Source organism: Phalangium opilio, unplaced genomic scaffold, assembly GCF_054372755.1.
Source record: "Phalangium opilio isolate 3A_F unplaced genomic scaffold, DU_Popi_V2 ptg000031l_1, whole genome shotgun sequence".
Taxonomy (NCBI): Eukaryota; Metazoa; Arthropoda; class Arachnida; order Opiliones; family Phalangiidae; genus Phalangium; species Phalangium opilio.
The window spans coordinates 11,310,430-11,329,624 of NW_028324158.1; the positions used below are offsets into that span (position 1 = coordinate 11,310,430).

The window sequence follows — 19,195 nt, forward strand, 5'->3', positions numbered from 1 at the left end:
AATGAATTTTGAAATTTAATGAAGCACGTATAAAGACATATTTGTTTCTTAACACCAAGAACTTGTAGAGAGATTTGCCGAGTTTTTATTGGTTAGGCGTTTTTTTTTCCTTTTGGAAGAGAAGCGGATTATTTGTCGCCTCAAATATGAAAATGTTAACCCTAATTTGCACCAATGATAATTATTGTTTCTTTTTAACTAAGGACATTTTAAAGGTCCCATTAAATGTGAGGTCTGAGATATTAGTGTCAGCAAATACAATATATATTTCAAAATTTAATAGACAGATTTAATTCCTATTTTCGTTATATCACATCGAGTGATTGAATTCCATAATTAATTTTAATTAGATTAAATTGGTACTGCAGCCAAAGTAATTTGTCCCCATGACCATCTGAGTCGCTGTGTACAAGCTGCAGATATTATAAAAAATTAAGTAACAATTCAAAGCAATTTCTCCTGCATAATCCACGCTGCTCATCTATAGTTTATTTGACATTTATTATGGACTTTTAAATCATAGGTTTCGACCCTAATAACTTAAATTCCCTTCGTTCTAATACACAAATGTCGTATTACAATAATTTGTGACTGAACTGAAAGTCTTCGTGCATACTTGGATAATTCTTCTTTTATATATATTGTGAAAACCTATAGCGTGAAGGCATTCATAGTCATTAGTAATTCTATTTTTCATTCACCAGAGCCGCAATCTGCCATGATCCCAAACCCCCAAGAAAAAAAAACTACGCCATTCGGGGTGGGGCCGAGCCAGTTCAAGAGCAAAGTAGGGAGGCAAAATAGAATCTCATCAACGGTGAAGCTGGAAGCTCACGGTAATGAAAAAACAGCACAGATCCTAATTATAAGCTTTAGAAGAGAGAGAGAGAAAGAAGAAAAAACGAAGGCAAGGCGGCCTCTCTACTACATTTAAAATAAATTTCTGGTCCAGCTAGCTATCGTATGAGAGAGTTTAGTGGCAGTGCTCTTGGATGATTGGCATTGGGCCGTCAAAAATATACCATGCGACTTGACGGACGCCCCAGAACCAGATAGCCCCTCTAGGTAATGGAGATAGTCTTTCTCTTGTTTTACAAAGTAATTATCTATTCATTATTCAGTTTGTTATGCTGGTTGCACTCCCTGCAAGCTTTCTTTGGTTTAAAAAAGAAATGGAATAAACAGAACTTGGAGCAGAACGTCCATACAGGATTGGATCAAAAATACAGCGTTCTTATTGGATAATGTACAAAGTTTATGAAAGAAGAATTTTCCGTGGTGTTTAAGTATGTTCGGGAATGCATACAGTTACTAGGAATAGCCACTTTCTAAGCGTATCAAGGTGGATAACATAGGAAGAGCTGCTAGACGCACCTTTTACCTGAAAGGGTGAACAATTATTCCTCTTAACTGTATTTATTCCTGGCATGACATGAATATTGGAATTTATTTAGCTAGATTATATATTAAATTAATTATATTAAAGTTTTATTCAATAGCAGTTGCAATAACAAATTTTGAAATCTTTGTTTAGACTGATTATAGTAGCTCAAACAGTGAGGTGTTTTTGTTTATTTTATTCAAAAATCAAAATACAACTAAACTATAAAGGGAATTACTAAAATTTGTAATCATAATTTAAACGATTACGGTTTTGGAATGTAAAGTGCATTTCTAAATAAATGCAGAATGGTTAAAATTAACATTAAATAAAATTCCGTCTCGAGAAAAAATTCTTTACATTTAAAACTTTATTCTTATTTATAGACAGATTTGGATCAAGAGAAATCTTCAAATCTCCCAACCACATTTTTTTTCTTGAGTTTTTTTCTTGGGGGATTTTTGGAGTTCTCTACGGGGGTCTATGGCGCTCGGAGCGAATCTTGACGTACTATTAAATAAACCTTTTTAAGCTCGCCAGGTATGCGAAGAAAACTCTGTTATAGGTTAAGGGGAAAAACTTCTTCAAAATAAAAAAGAAAAGAAAAAAGTATTTGAAAAAATAAAAACTCTTCAAGATCGTGGTAAGGGGAACCCCTTAAGCGTATGCTCCCTCCGAAAGATGGAATAAGGGGAGGAGTCCAGGGGGTCAAGAGGTCACTCGCGTACCAGATGATCACGTGTAGTTAACATTTAAAGCTATACTTTCAAAGAAACTCTATAATCATCTATAATTTTCTCGAACCTAGGTATATGATTCGAAAATATATAAAATTTGAATTCCGAAACGATTGCCATTATTTAACAGAAGTTCATTAGGTTAGTAATTAAGTGACGATAAGAAATCGCGGACAAATATCTGATAAAACATTCGGTGCAAAAGTATTTGAATCCCCTAAGGCTACGGACCTATATTACGAATTTTTGGGAAATGCGATTTTCTCGTGGTTAGATTATCTTGTACTAAAGACAACCCCGTATCCCTGCTTGTTTATAAAATCCACTAAAATTAGCTTGACCGTAACCTTAATCTTTGGTGCATTCTTACGGTGAAACGTTTCCCATCGTAATTAAAGTCCAGAGAATGTTTTCCTGCCCCGTTCTCAACTTCTTTTCTTGAAGAAAGTATGTTAGCTAGAAGCGAGAACCGTAGACCTTCTCCTCCTCTAACTTAACTTAAAGATCTATCTATTCCCTCCCCAATGCTCCCTCCCAGAATTCCCTGTTACAAGAAGATGGAAAAAATATAAAAACACGCACCTCAGTCTAACCTATCCTATATCCCCCTTTTTTTCGCTTCAACATTTTCTTCAAGGTGGTTTGGTTTGATTTGGAACTGCCATCTCTAACTTAAAATGTGCAAAGCGTCTTAGTTCGTATAGCGCGGAATTTTAACATCAATTAAATATTAAATTAGCTGAATAATTAAACAAAAAGTTGCTTCATTTCAAATGTTTACTGCGCAGACGCCATTAAGTGTGATAGTCGTCAGAGTTTAAACACCAACTGTTCGAAGAAATGATCTCAATACCCAATGAGTGCCATTAGTTATAGAAGGCAGTGGATTTCCTTTTCGGAATGTTTCGTTTTTAAGCTAACTCTAAACTTCACCTAGGGTAGTTTCTTTAAATTCGATTTGGAATTCTTATTTTTAATTTGAACTTTTTATTTTTGAAATTTTCCATGAAAAGATGATGGAACTATAAAATGATACATGGATGACGGTGATGATATTTCATTCGAATTTTATTTTACTTTTCAATGATAAATTATTATATCCATGAATGCCTTTTGGATAGCCTTCCACGTAGGGGGTATGAAATGAAATGTTTTATTTTGAAGGGGAGTGTACCTTTTTTGCGTCAGTTGAAATAACATTTGTAAAGGTTACCATATGAATTCAATAACTTTGAAATATTGAGCTTTTATTTTAGGATAGGGTGCTGCGGTTTTGGTCAATTATTTATTGGTATTTTGAATTGATCTGAACTGAATTCAACTGAATTTGCTTACAGTATATTGAAGCTTTAAATTAAACAGATGTTGAGGCGAAACTAAGGATATTTCGCGCAGGCGCTTTGGGTTACTTTGGTTCTGGTATTGGGCAGAGACGCCGATGGTTCACCCCATTACTCGTCCAAATAATCATGGTCGCCAAACGTCGTGTTGCGTGGACGAGATGCGATTGTTTTAGCTCTCAAATAAGTTACTTAAATCATCTTCTCTATCTTGTTTTTCTGGTAAAGACGGCCGACCCACTATACGATCTACGTTTAGCTTCTGTTTTATTTTTCTCCCCTGCTCTCTCATGGCATGGAATCATGAAGCTCCATCACGTTCTCTTCAATCACGGACTGTGTTTTAAAGGTCATCTCGGAGGTCACCCTTACAAACTCGCCAACTAAAAGCGAGAAAGATACGCCAATATGACTTGTCCCTATCACAGTATCAATTTAACAATAGTTTCAACGAGTATCTTTAACTGTCAAGACACCTGGGAAACTTTCTGGTTCTTTTATCGCGTCAGTCACGCGTTTTTTTAGACAGGACGTCTGTGAATTTACTGCTAACTGTATATCTGAAGGGGATTATGTTGCTTGACCCTAAGATAAGTGAGATTGAATGGTACATTTTGGGTTTACTCGCGGTGTAAAGTCATTTTGAATGTGCAAGTTAGAGGAATTTCGGATGATTCGAAGATGTTTGTTTATTCGTTTTGTTTAAGATTTTATTAGCGCGAGAATAAGGTAACTTGGTAGATTGGGTGGGAAAATTTGGTGAAAGTTTGAATTAAACTTAATTGTAGATCAGATTGTTTAGAACTTTTACGATGTCATTCCCAAAACAAGTTGTTTATATTTACGCAAAGATGTATAACTTACTAGATCATTTTCATGGTGTTGTTGACTTATTTCATAATTTATTTAAACTTTCTAAATTTAATTTTATGGAAAATTGAACAATCAACCTTTATAGAGGAATTTCAGAGTAAGTAGAGCTTAAGTTTTAACCATCTTATCTACGGAATTCCTTCTTATAACTCTAGTGAAAGTTTGAACGTAACAAAAGTTTTCTTTCTTTTTTTCTTTCTTCAGGTTTTTATTTTACTTTAGTTATTTTATTTTGTGTTCCTCGATCCCCAAACCCGAAAGAAATGAGTGTCGTAAAAATCGCGTTGAACCAGACCTAAAAAAGATCACCGCTGTTGTATAATAGTGAAACTTTGGAAGCTAAGCCTAAGAATGTTTTCTTTTTCCTGGCTAGCTAACTTCTCTTTTCTTCTTCTTCTTCTTTCTTTCTTAAAAAAAGGCAACGATAAAACTATTTCCTGTAGTCGTAAATCTTTCTTTGGCTTGATTTGGGGAAGTTGAAGACTTTTTTCGGCAGCAAGCATCGTCCGGGCTAACTTCTTCTTCCTTGGCGCGTGAACTCTGAACTTGATGGAATGATGTAGGCCTAACTACGGACCTTTTCGATGAAAAATTAAGACTTTTCTTTAGGTTGCCTTTGACCAGTCTTAGGTAATACAAATTGTACTTGTTTTCTCGTGAGTTTTTGAATTCAACTTTTCTAGTTTTCATCTGTGGAGCATCCACGTGCTAAAGTGCAACTTTAGTGAATGTGTGACGTAGAAGCGACATTTCCTCCCCAAGTTCCTCCCATTTTATAAAGTTTATTAACAGAAAAATGTGTAATTTAGAGGGTTTTTTTTCGCAAAATATGACGGCGTTTAATCCGAAAAATAATGGATTTTATCCCGAATCGAAAAGTATTTCAAAATCGTTTATTTTTGTATTGCGAAGATTGAAACATTTGTAACACGTGTTTCCTTCTATACTATATTACATAGCGCTATTGTTCCGATATATTAACTTGTTACACGTTATGCCATCAGAGTTAACCGACCTCTTCCCGCTGGGCAATAGTATAGTTCCGATATAAAAAAAACTATACAGAAATAAACGCCCATTCGGAGCTAACCTTTCTTTGGCACAAATGTTCAATTCTTCCATTCCGTGATACTCGGTATAACAGTAGTAACAAATAGCTCTTTACTCCCGTCTCCTTTTGCCTCCAAATTCGTTTCTGGGTTTCTCTATACGAGTTATTTTCTTGACCCCATCTGACCCGTGTCTATGCCTCCCGTCCGAGACATTAGCGAGAGGTTGGACACGAGATAAATCAACCTACGTTCACGACACAAAACACTCGCTGGTTTTCATATATGTCCACTTCAAAAGCTTCAAAATAGAACAATAGATAAGAAGCCAATTAAAATTCACAGATATTTTCTTGGGTAATGTTCTTCTACATTTATTAGAACTATAGCTGTCCTGCCTCTCAAGATGAATGCCCACTTACCGAGTATATGTTTTTTTTTCTATCTCTCTGTACAATGATTTCGATATTCTTGCTTATACCCAATGATAGGGCAGATTATAGCTAAGGTTATAGGTTTGGTAAGAAGTGGCCGGACACAAAATAACAGGGTATCTCGATTGGGATAATGGCGGAACGGAGGAAAACCAATCATCCCAGCGTTTATATTAATGAAAGGTTTTCGCGGGAGCGCGTCTCTGGTACAACTTTAACCACAGTGTCTCTCACTCTCTTTCGCTCTTGATCGTTTGATCGTTATATAGGCTTACTACTCCAGATGCTACATGCTCTTTCTTAATGCCTACTATAGCTAGCAGCTTCCTTTGAACAGAAGTACGTACTACAACGTGGCTTCCGAGCCGCCCTGCTCTAGACTGCGCGATGTGAGCATCAACTCCCGATTTCGTTTCGTTCCATACTTAGTGATTAACGATGGATTTTTCTATCTCGGATCCATCCCTCCTTTTCTATCAGTTAAGATATCTACGGTTAATAGAGGAGATGGTTTGGAAACTAAACAAACCCGCACCGCCTGTATAAGTAATGACTAACCAAACGCATTTAGAGAACAATCAAGGCTTTTGACAGCATGTTTTTTGAAGGCCTGTTTGGGTAAACTTTATTTTCCAACCAGTTCACCTATTAACCTTGCCGAACCTTAGGTTAAGGTCTACTATACGATGCGGGTACAATTACTTAAAAGCTACTTCTAATAAACAGGTGCTATCTTTACCTATTTGCGATGGAAATCACCTTGAGATATATATATAAATGCAGGCCGTTTAATGCAAATATCGCGTCTACCGGTTTCCGTGGTATTAACTGTTAGTATTAACCCCGAATGAATTAATTTATTTTTTCCCTTCTTCTTCCTCAAGAGACTCGCTTTCTCAAAGATTAATGGTTTTTCTGTTAGCCGCTGTGGTTTACTTTTACTTTTTTTGACTTAATTTGCAAGCGAGAGAGAGAGAGGTGTTTTGGTAAGGTACATACCCGGAAAAATTTAGGGTAATTTTTACCCTGTGGTTTTTCTCTCTTTCTCAAAATAAAAACGTAGTGATGTTCACGCCGTTGTAGACATTTTTATCTTGATCTTTGTGATTAATTTAACGTGTTTAACTTGTGTGTGAAAAGATTGAAATGATGTGTTTACTTTTTAAAAACATTTAATCGATAAATATACCAGTAAGAATTAGGATACAACAACAATATATTGCACAAACTGGAGGTAGACTTGTATCCGTGTCACCACCTTTCATAACGTTCCCAAAGGACATGGAGCAGGGCTTACGGACATTTAACATTTACCCCGCCCAACAATGAAAGGAATAAATATAGTCGCAGTCTCTGACGCTATCAAAAATTAGGGAATATGTTTTGGCCAAATGGGAGTTTAGGAAATTAGAAAAACAGTGCGGAGAGAGTCGGGAGAACTGTAGTTTCCAGGTAGGCATCAGTGGAGTGGCTTGAAAGATACCGAGGGGTGGACTTGATTTCATCGCTATAGGCCAGGTACCTGAGTTGAATATTAGTGAGGCTATCTAGTGGTTACGCTTGGATAATTCCACGCTGCGATATCACCTTTATTTTATTTTTTATCTTCCCAAGTTCAACCCACACCGTGAGTTAATATAACCACCGAGGAATTATGGGTAGGAGATTCATTTATGCTTATAAAAATGTTGCATTTCTTCAAGATGATAGCGTTTTAAAGACTGAATTCAAATATTATTATTTAAGGTATCAGTTGGAGCTTGTTTATTTATAATGCGAGGTTGGGTTAGCTTACACGACACACTTTTAAACATCTTAGTATCAATTCTGGCCAAAGAAGGAAATAGTCTGGAACTATTTCCATTTCAAACGACGTCTACTTTATTATTACAGCACCGTGCGTTTTAAATTTTAATCTATAGTCCAAATGGACCATTGGCTTCTTGGAACGGTATCTTGGATCCTGAAATGATTTTAACTTGGAAAGGCATACAAACACGTGCCAGTTCTCATCTAATCTTTCTTGAAGCATAGTGTAAAACTCATTTAAAATTAATCAACTATATTTGAAAACATCAGTTGACATATATCAGTGTCATAAATCTTGTTTCAGATGTCCTCACTAGTACTATACGTTTTGATAAAGTGTATTTCAACAATAGGTAGGGCAGTATGTCGCGAAACTCAATACCGTGACACTTTTAAGAACCTCAAATTTGAAATAGAAGAAGTTAAAATTAATTATGGGCGTCACACCACGAACGAAGAAGACCGTGGGAATTCAATATAACAAGTTTTTAGTTTACTTTTTTTCTTATCAAATTATAAAAGTATATTATGGAAAAAGATAATAATACTCTCCCCCTACCTTCGTATTTTTAATTATTTTTTTTTTTTCATTTGAAGGGGAGGGTCTATCTAAAGGACGTAATGAAAGAATCCAAGGGCGTGGTCACTACTTGAAGCGAAAAAATATATTTAATGCAATAATCGAGTGAACCTCGCGTCATGCCGACTGTGACGGGACCCTCAGGATATAAGATATAACAGATTAACGGCCATGACGTCATTAATGCAGTCAAAAAGTCGAATTTAATGAATATAATCATGAATCTACCTAATTAAGGCAGTTTAAGTAGAACAAACTTGACACCGTCTCATAACCAGTCGAAATTTTTTTACTAATATCAAGATTACGTAATTACTACCTCTAACAATAAATTAGGCTTAACTTGATCTTCAATTGGCCAATTAGTGCGATCGGAAAAAACCCGGGAAAATAATTTGTTTTCGTTATTTCATCTGATATTTACGTCTCGTGAAAAATAATCAAAATTAGGCAACAAAAGTCATTGAAATTAATTCAATCGATATTTTTAAAGACAATACGGGGGAAAGTTGGGAATAACATGGTTTTAAATTGTGGTTAATCAAGTCAGTCGGCCATCTCTTCTGCCAGTTATATTAAATTAGAAAGGTCGACTCGATTTAACCACTAAATGCCATAAATTTTCCCTTCGCGGTCCGTTAAATATACATCGTTTAAAGTGATTAATAGCTATTGAATGAACTTACCCTATATAGTATTTATTAGTTTAGCTTAAATAATTTTTAAGGAAGGGGGGAGATGTATTTTCATTATATCAGTACGTATATCGCTTTGTACGTGACTCCCAAGAACGAGATGTAGTATATAATATTAGTTAGGCCTCTATTGCTTTACCGGTATATTTAAATTAATAACTTTTGCCACCGACCGCTATCTAACACGCTTTTTACCACGTACGATAGGGCCAAACTTAAAGGTGGAAACTACACTTGGATCTTTTTACTAAATGACATGGTTGAGGGTATACTTTTCAGAACTTAATACACCCCTTTTAAAACGTGAGGAATCTGGTGTTGTCTGAAGACGGGGCATTTATTGGTATGTGGATAACAAAGACGTCAAACAGTAAGGACATATTGGTGGTCTGGTAACGTGGAAGCACCATCATACGTCGTGTCCGCATGTTCCGTTCCGTCTTAACCCTATAAAGATACTACGGACTCATGGGTGTATAGGGTAGCCCCGATGTTTCTCAGCCATTTCATCTATTACAAACCAAGCGTGTCTCGAATGAAACTGAAAACGTTCATTTCGTACGTGTTTCGACGATTGGTTTGGTGAGTTTTTCCAGCATTTTTTTTTTCTAATTCACTTTCCACCTGTGCATGCCTGGCTGATTGAATCCCTTGATTTCCCCAGAAATCCCCACAGATCGTACCTTAGTAGATTAATCAAACACGACGTTTTGAATTTGCACCTATTCGCTGTAGAGTCAGCCGCCGTTTAAACGCCAAGTCCGAATGTGTTAGGAAACAGTTCGTGCGCGGATTAACCGCTAGAGGACATGACCATTTTATTTCGATAATTATTTAGACTCATGAATGTATATACTGTATATATCATTTAAGCTAACAACGCCGCCATTTTGCCTTCCGAAGGGATTAGAAATATCATTTATTTTAAGGAAATTATCCACCTGTCTCGAGTAATGTTTAATGTTGCAGTTATGGCTCATTTTTTTATGTTCCGCCATTTCTTACTCTATCAGCTTATTTCTTTCGGGGTAATTTAGTTTATTTAAACAGACAAATAATGATTGGATGATTAAAGATAATTATAGTGTTTTATTAACTTAATTAGAGGGTTTTTTCTTAAATTTTTATGAGGTCGACCTTGTTATACAGAAATTATGGGAACATATCAAATTAATGATTTTTTTTAACCTAATTATTTAACTTGGCACATTCTCTGGCATTTATTTATAAAGTAAATTGATTTCTAGACAAATAGTTAAGGATTTTCCCGTTTCCTCCATTTTGTTTTAGGCTTAACTTCAAAGTGTAAACTTACATTAGGCTTAACTTCAAGGTGCAAACTTGCATTAGGCTTAGATTCAGAGTGCAAACTTGAATTAGGCTTAACTTCAGGATGTAAAGTTACTTTAGGCTTACGGTCAGGACAAAAAATACCATAAAAGAAATGCATAAAAAAATCTACAGCCATCATGACTTTGTTTCGTCATATTTTTAATAAGTCCTTGAGGTAAACCATTAGTCGGGGAGTATAATGGTTACCAGTTCTCCAATCCCGTGCATCGAAATGCGTTTAGTTTATAGCGAGTTTCATATACCTGCGAGCGAATAGCCCAAACTTGGCAAAACTCCGTGGTACGTCGGCCTCCGTCTGTTCTCTCTGTTCCTGACTTCTTAGACTTACTTTATTCTTCAGTCATAATGAGCAAAACCTGCCCATTTTATTCTTTTTTTTTGTTTCTTTAGCTTAAGGTATGGTATACCTACCTACCTACCATAGTACCAAAAGTCCCATTACCCAACTTTAATAATAAAAAAAAATTATATAGCGAAAAAAGAATCAAGCATGCCGGCGACCATCGCGCGGGGATAATAATGAAAGGTTAATTTAGTATGCCGGTCATGCTTCGCCAATGAGTTCCGAGCATCATCAGTTTTACCAAAAAATAAAAACGTTAAGCCTTGGTCTCAAACCATGCCGGGGGAAAAAAAGTTATATAAAAAAAAAGAATTGGGGGGTTGAAAAGAGGGCGGGTTTTATAATGAAAAAGAGGAAAAAATTAAGGAGAACATTTTTGCGTGTTCATAACCGATTCCACCATTGGGTTTTGATACAGCCTCGCTTGACATGATCAAAAGGACGTAATATTGAAGTAGATAAGTCCGATGTTGCTCCATATGTTAGATAGCATGACGATCCTTTTGCAAAGGACTTTTACTTCAATATTATGCGCTCCTATTATGGGTGGAGAGGAGGATTATTCCTGCTTATAAGAATCTTTAATTAATGTACCCTCTTTCTCTTTTTTCATTGGAAAAACGTAATAACTCCTTGAGGGGTTTGATACGCTAGATACATACATATATTTTTTATCGGTTTTTATTCATCGATGGTGGTGAAGTACAAGCCAATCCCACTGTTAAAACTATCACCTATGAACTTGAATAATGGCGGAATAATCTTGTTTTTCACAAATTTTAATTTTTGATTTATTTACAGGAGGATTAATTTTATAACAAAATTTATTATTGACTTTGAGCGCTTACAGGAAGCGTTTGACGAAGTAGAACATATTTGATTTGTCAAATTGCGTTTGAATCGCTTTTTAAATCAACTTGTCAAATCCATAGCACTAAAATTGACAACCTTCCAAGTTTCCGTAACTAATTCGGAGCTTGAGTATCACTGAATAATTTAAAAGGCAATTTTTGCCAAAGAGAAAGAAGATGGGGGTATTTTCTCCCGGTATAGGTAATTAGAAGTCAACGCTTGAATGACTACAAATTGAAAAACAGCTCGATAGACGCCTTTTATCAAAATTGCAATTTGCTGTTTTTCTTCTTCTTTTCGGCTGGTAAAAGAAAGACCTTGAAAATGAGCTTTACGATATTTCTAAATTTATTTAAAAATTACATTCAAAAAGAGAGTCAATATTTTACTCATTTCTTTTCTATGCCTACAATCGAACAAAACGAAAAATTGATTATTTAATGGTTTTAATTGAATACTAAATCATCTAGAGTCATTGTTCAATCAAAGAAATGAAGGCTTTCGTGTTTAATAGCTTAAAATTGTGCAGAATGAATGGGGGAATTCTTAATCAATATCAATAGATAGATATGTCTTTAATTTGGTATTTCAAAGAGATTTGATGGTTAAATGACACGATTGAGGGCTAAAGTAAGTCTTTAAACGTTCAAACTCTAGTAACTTCTAAATGTTTCTTTATTTCTCTTTTTTTACAATTTGAAAATCGCGCAAAATACCATATGATTATATTTGTGGACAATAGGATGCGCCATGTACTGAATAGATTGGTTGTTTTCTGCAAGCTGTCAGTGTCATTGTGAGTGGATGTCGATTTGTATGCTTTTTAAATGAGTTAATTAATACAAACTAGGTTTAAGTATTGCCTAGGATAGTTTAATATGTGTTCCCAAGTTAGTTAGAAATTTAATTATTGCATGATTAAGTCTGAGTTTGGTTAATTGTCGCTCTAACGTATATTCAAATCGAGCGCCTAGCCTCCGGCAATGGTTGCCCGCACATCCAAGGCTTAGTGTTCAAGCTAATATTTATTGTAAGTGCATTTCATTTTTAAAATTAGGCCTAGTTTTTTAATCTCTAACGTGTAATTATAATTGTGTGCAATAGGAAAATTTGTTTCATAAATTTTGTATATTACAGCTATAAAATTAGCCAATTTAGTAAGGTTTTACAAGGCCTAATTGATATTTTCATAACATTAATAAGAACAAGTCAGAAGGTCATGGGTCATATGAGAGAAAAAAAAATAACCCCTTGTGATTGGCTGTAACTTCCAGTAACCCGGCGCTCTTGCTCCGGGATTCTTGCACCCTGAGCTTATGTCTGGCACCTCGAGCTTATGTCCGCATCATTTTAAACTTTTGGCTCAGAAACTTAAGCCTAATTATTCAGTTTCAAACTAGGCTAGAGAAAACCTTTTTAGCTAGAGGATTGTAGCTTCATTTTGAGAACTTTTTTAATTGATAAAAGTTAAAATTTAATTAAATAATTAACAAGTTGGGAAAGCCAAAATATTACCTCTCCGAGTGGAGATGACTATCACTACCCCTTAAACAACCTAAATATATGCATCTTTCGCTTTTTTTTAATTCTTTGCAAGTGCAGGAATTCAATTTTAAAATAGTCAATTGTTCAAGCCTTTTCAATATCTCTCAATTGCTGTGGAAACTCTACTCTCTCGCTATACCTCAACCGTATTCTTAGTCTACCAGTATGATTTGTAACATTTGTCCATATCAAAGCTGAATCATACCTCGCCACACAAAAAGCAAATGTCCCCAAAACATGGAAGCCACAACCCAATCACACATAAGCTAGGCTAACACTTAACCAAAATAATTATTAAACAGTTAAATACTCACAAAGATTGGCAAAATCAATCTCCTTCAGTAATACGTAGCGCTTAAATATATTATTTTCCGAACAAAATTAATCGAGTAAATTTAACGCTTAACTTCTTCTCTTGAAATTCTATCAAAGAGTGATTCAACTGTTTAAAAAAAGGTTTTTTTCGCAAATAGGGCGCTATCATATCAACCGCAATTCCGTCATATTTAAAAAATATACATTGCCAACACTTTTTTAGACACAATAGTGGAAGTTTTAGTCTCATTTAAAACATGTAAAACAATTATCTCATCTACAAATAGCTTACACATGTCTTTTTTACCAATACCTAGCCGTTTGGATTTTTCTAAAGCAATTTTAGCACCAAAATATTTTTTGATACAAAATAAATGTTCTATATTCTTCATTTTTGAAAATATATTTTTAAGCGTTTATAATGATTACTCTCTACACCTACACTAATCTTACACAAACAAGGAGTATAAATCCACTAGTGGAAGCGGTGTTTTTATTGAAAATATATATTTTTAAGCGTTTATCATGATTACGCTCTACAGCTACACTAATCTTACACAAACAAGGAGTACTATAAACCCACTACTGGAAGCGGTAGTTTTATTCAAACGTAAAACAATTTCGGTTAAGTTTATCATCTCTAGACATCGGTAAAAATGTCTCTATCACTCCTAGGTAATGCAGAGGATTTTACGGCATTGTAACTCAAATTCATCTGATTATGTTTTAACAAGGTTAAATCTAACTGGGAGTAAGATGAAAGGAGTAGAAGCTTATCTGTCTTTGGAAATATGAAATTTTATCTTCTCAGTTCGTTAAATCATAAGTTTATAACGAAAAAACGCGGATGGGGAAACCGAGCAGACAAATACGATTTTTGGGGGTAGAAGGTTAAGAGCGCCATCTGTCGTCCGTGCCAAAGTTGAACTTCCTCTCGAAACGCAATGAGAAAGTGCATAAAATAATGCCATCAGCTATTTAACTGCGTCGATATATTTAACGACTTGACCCATGACATGCCCTTAACACTGGCTTCTATGAATCCTATTTATTCTTGGATGCTAGAAACTTGGTGGACGTAACAGTCTGTACCAAGTACCCAAGCATCCTTCAATAAACGCCTGGCAACATTGCGGTACGCATGGTACAACTAAAATATAGGATGTGTATTTATCTTTCGACTCACTCAATCGCTTCAACACTTACAGAGAGACGAAGTATTGAAATCCATATTATGTACGCTATATATAAATGTAGTAAAGCTGAATTAAAAAGTAAACACCATATTTTAAATGTTAATATCAAAAGATGTTCTTGGAATATTGAGATGAAACAGAGCTTTATATCTACACAACTACTAAAAGAATCGTAATGCCGAAAATTATTTAAAATATTTCGATTTAATATTCTGCAAAAAGGAAATGTTATCGTTTTGTAAGAGATCTTATCATCCTACTCGCTTTATATTAACTTTGATATGCGTGTAGTGTTTCGATTCAGATGTAATCTTCATTACTCGTTCTATATAAACTCTCACTTGTGTCACTTCAAAGAAATAAGTTTATCTTAAATAATTAATTAAATATAAATGATATTAATTATTTTAATCGCCAGTAAATAACTTTAAAAATAGTTAAATCGTTTAAAATAAAGTTGTTCCTTTTATCTTTCGAAACTTTGCTAATATTGACGTTCAAAGAGAAGGGTACCCCTCTTGCCCGCTTTCTTCAAATTTTGGGGTTTATATACGATTCGTTTCCATTATAATAATAGATAAAAACGCATTCGCGTGAACCGATGGTGGAAGCCCTGCCATTGGGAGGCTAGACGTTTCTCGTAACCCTAGCCGATCGCCGCGTATATCTTGAAACCAATAATAGATCAAAACGCATTCGCGTGAACCGATGGTGGAAGCCCTGCCATTGGGAGGCTAGACGTTTCTCGTAACCCTAGCCGATCGCCGCGTATATCTTGAAACCAAACGATGACGGAGGAAAAGAAGCCAGAATGTACTGACCGGCGTCCATGTGTAATGGACAAAAGACCTGAAGATGGTGGTGCATAGAAGCTGGTGTCAATGTGGAATTGACGAAGAACAGAAGATGGTGGTGCATAGAAGCTGGTGTCAAGGTGAACTTGACGAAGAACAGAAGATGGTGGTGCATAGAAGCAAGCAAGTACAGACTAGTGTCCATGTGGGACGGACAAAGACTAGCAGATTGTGGTCCTTAGAAGCCAATAAGTAAAGACTGGTGTTGGTAGATGAATGGCCAAATTTCCGTGAACCGCGAACGCGTTCCGGAAATCGGGTATTTGTTTGCTCCGATTTGTAAACTGCGAACGCGGTCACGTGGGGTCTGACAGACAGACACACACACAGACAGACAGACACACACACAGACAGACACGGCCGGTGTAATACCTCTCCGTGACATACGTCACTCGGAGAGGTAAAAATTATTATAAATTTAAGTAAATTAAACATATTTCTGTTAGATTATCAACAATATTAGCCTGATTCGTGTTTTATTTTATCATTAGAGGTGAATTTAGTCAGACCCATAGACTCATAATTATCATACATGACAAATCTGAATTTGAATTAATTTTTAACAGATGAGGACTTAGTAATGACTTCAAATGTGGATCTAAAGGACGAATTTGTTGAAATTGTGGATCAACGATGGAATTCCATTGAAAATTGTGGATCAACGATGGAATTTCATGGATCATTGTGGATCAACGATGGAAATTCATGGATCATTGTGGATCAACGATGGAAATTCATGGATCATTGTGGATCAACGATGGAAATTCATGGATCATTGTGGATCAACGATGGAATTTCATGGATCATTGTGGATCAACGATGGAATTTCATGGATCATTGTGGATCAAGGATGGAAATTCATGGATCATTGTGGATCAACGATGGAATTTCATGGATCATTGTGGATCAATGATGGAATTCCATTGAAAATTGTGGATCAACGATGGAATTTCATGGATCATTGTGGATCAACGATGGAATTTCATGGATCATTGTGGATCAACGATGGAATTCCATTGAAAATTGTGGATCAACGATGGAATTTCATGGATCATTGTGGATCAACGATGGAATTTCATGGATCATTGTGGATCAACGATGGAATTTCATGGATCATTGTGGATCAACGATGGAATTCCATTGAAAATTGTGGATCAACGATGGAATTTCATGGATCATTGTGGATCAACGATGGAATTTCATGGATCATTGTGGATCAACGATGGAATTCCATTGAAAATTGTGGATCAACGATGGAATTTCATGGATCATTGTGGATCAAAGATGGAAATTCATGGATCATTGTGGATCAAAGATGGAAATTCATGGATCATTGTGGATCAACGATGGAAATTCATGGATCATTGTGGATCAACGGTGGAATTTCATGGATCAACGGTGGAATTTCATGGATCAACGGTGGAATTTCATGGATCAACGGTGGAATTTCATGGATCAACGGTGGAATTTCATGGATCAACGGTGGAATTTCATGGATCAACGGTGGAATTTCATGGATCAACGGTGGAATTTCATGGAAATACAGGTAAACTTCGTCAATAAACTACAAAGGACAACGGTTGTGGTGTTTAAAGTGGGTGAGTGTAATATTTTTTAATCAGATCTTTGGTGATTGGTAATTGTGTGGTTAAGTAAGTTTTTGGAGCACCGTGTTGTTTTGGAATATCCGTGTTTTCAGCTACAGAAAAAACTGTTCAACATTCAAGAGTAGCTGTAATGAACGGAGCTGACTTCATGATATTGCTCATTGTGGCACATATTATTGAATATTGGTAAGAATTGGTGCCTGTTGGTACTTGTGGAGGTACTTGGACCTTACCAGGTACTACTTGGTAGTGTTTTGAGCCTGTAGGCTAAATTGTTGTAAGAATTTGTACCGTTGGATGAGTCTTTGATTAGTATTTAAGTTTTTTCATATACTCAACATCTAAACTCGTAAAATCTCACCGTAATATTTAAGTACCATTAATTAATTAACAACGATAAAACTTCAATAACAATTAATTACTTTACAATTTAGGCAAAAAATAATAAACCCCTTGCTAACCAATATATATCTTGCAAAACTAACTTCAGCAAGGAATGTTTAAGCTATTAATTAACCAACGTCATAAATTCCCCCACAGATACGGCAAGCAAGAAATAGTAATTAGTACACTATAATTAAAAACGGAACAAAACCCTAATAACAGCTGATAGATACGATACATTGTATCAGAAACTAGGGATGTTGGACTGGGGGTAGTAGGGGGGGCACACACATTTATCCTCCCTGAAAACCCCCTAATGTTTATGCCGATACTATGAAAAATGTCCTACCAACAAACATAGGAGAGAAAACGTAACCCTAACCCTAAACAATAACTAAAACTCCTATAAACTCGATAAATCATGAAATAGAAAAACAATTCCGCCTATCATAAATTAGCTATCGATTTTCTCCACCAGGGGGAGGGGGGAGGGGGTTATAACCCCCGAAAATATAGAGAAGGTTTTTGTTCAACCCCCATTACTTTTCGATGGTATATTCGCGTCTAATATCGAACGGTACAACCTTTCGTAAGGGAATTGGTAGTAAGCTTTAGTATAAAGTCCAGAAAAGAATATGAAGCCATTAGGGTTTTAGCTTCATTAATAGCGCGGGAAACTCCAGTAGCGGAACAACCATGCATGCCCCTATTGCACGCGATCTATTTTTAAAAATGGGCGCGAGTCCCCACATCCCCCCCCCCCCAAACTATTGTACCTTTCCCGCCATTCCCAGACCAGCTCGATCGCGCGCGCTTTTTAATATGCGAAGTAGCGTTTAAAAATACTTCAACAAAGTACTTAGCTAGAATTACAAGCTCTATCAGAAGTATATAATACTTCTCTTTGAGAGAAGTGTACAAGCACAAAGCGGGGTAAGTGTAACGTCACTCTTCCCAACATCGGAACATTTAGAGCAAGGTTACTAAACCGAATCACATACGCGATAAATAGTTCCCTCATCATTACTCTATTAGCGTTTAAATATTTGGCAAGACGCATGCGCTTGTGCATTTTGTCCCACGTCAAGACAATCAAGGTTTGTGGGATGATTGCTGGGGATTTAGTGCCAAACAATTATAGAATTCACCTTACGGTGCGATGCCCATTTGAAGTTTGATGAGCGGGAAAGCAAACTTAAAGGGTGAGCCTGGGAAGAATGACGTTACATAACTAAAGTATTAAGAGGATACAGAGTGTCATCCTTCTTCTATTATCCCCTTCTGGCTCTATATAGCTGCCCACGCGTTAGTAGGGTTAGGCTTAGCTCAGTAACTGCCCTTACTACTATTTTTTTAATAATGGAAATTTAGAGTCGCTTTTATTGGACGTCGTGTTCTCTATTAAAAAGGTTTTCTGTTGGTCAAGGCATGGTGGTCAAGGGGAAGTAAAGTCGCGGTCCACACGCGCGCGCCCGCGATAGCTCGTTTCCCTTCCTACATTTTTCCCGCGTTTTTAAAAAGGTCACGCTTCTGAGAGTTTTCGGACTGGACCTGCCCTACAATATATTCCATACTTTAATTCAATCTTTGTGTTGACCACTAATGAATGTTTTTCCGTAGTTAGTAATAGTATCCACTTCGCTGTAAACTTACCTTGTAACTTTTAATTCTCTTTGAGCGACGGATCAATATCATGTTTTTACTATTTATAGAGTTTCAAAGGATAGAAGGGGGGGGGGAAGGGGAGGTTAATATTAGGGTTAGGGTCTCGGTTAGGGTCTAAGCGAAATTAAGTTTTCTATGTGGGCACAAGCAGGGAAATATGAATTTGCTTCATTATTGAGTTTG

General features: G+C 36.0%; 1 long non-coding RNA gene across 1 annotated transcript; it reads left to right on the forward strand.

Moving 5' to 3' along the window:
* The first annotated feature begins 398 nt into the window (after positions 1-398).
* Positions 399-1,733, forward strand: LOC149690619 (uncharacterized). The gene is made up of 2 exons (XR_016383891.1): positions 399-836; positions 953-1,733. It is a non-coding gene; the product is annotated as an uncharacterized LOC149690619 (long non-coding RNA).
* Positions 1,734-19,195: the final 17,462 nt, after the last annotated feature.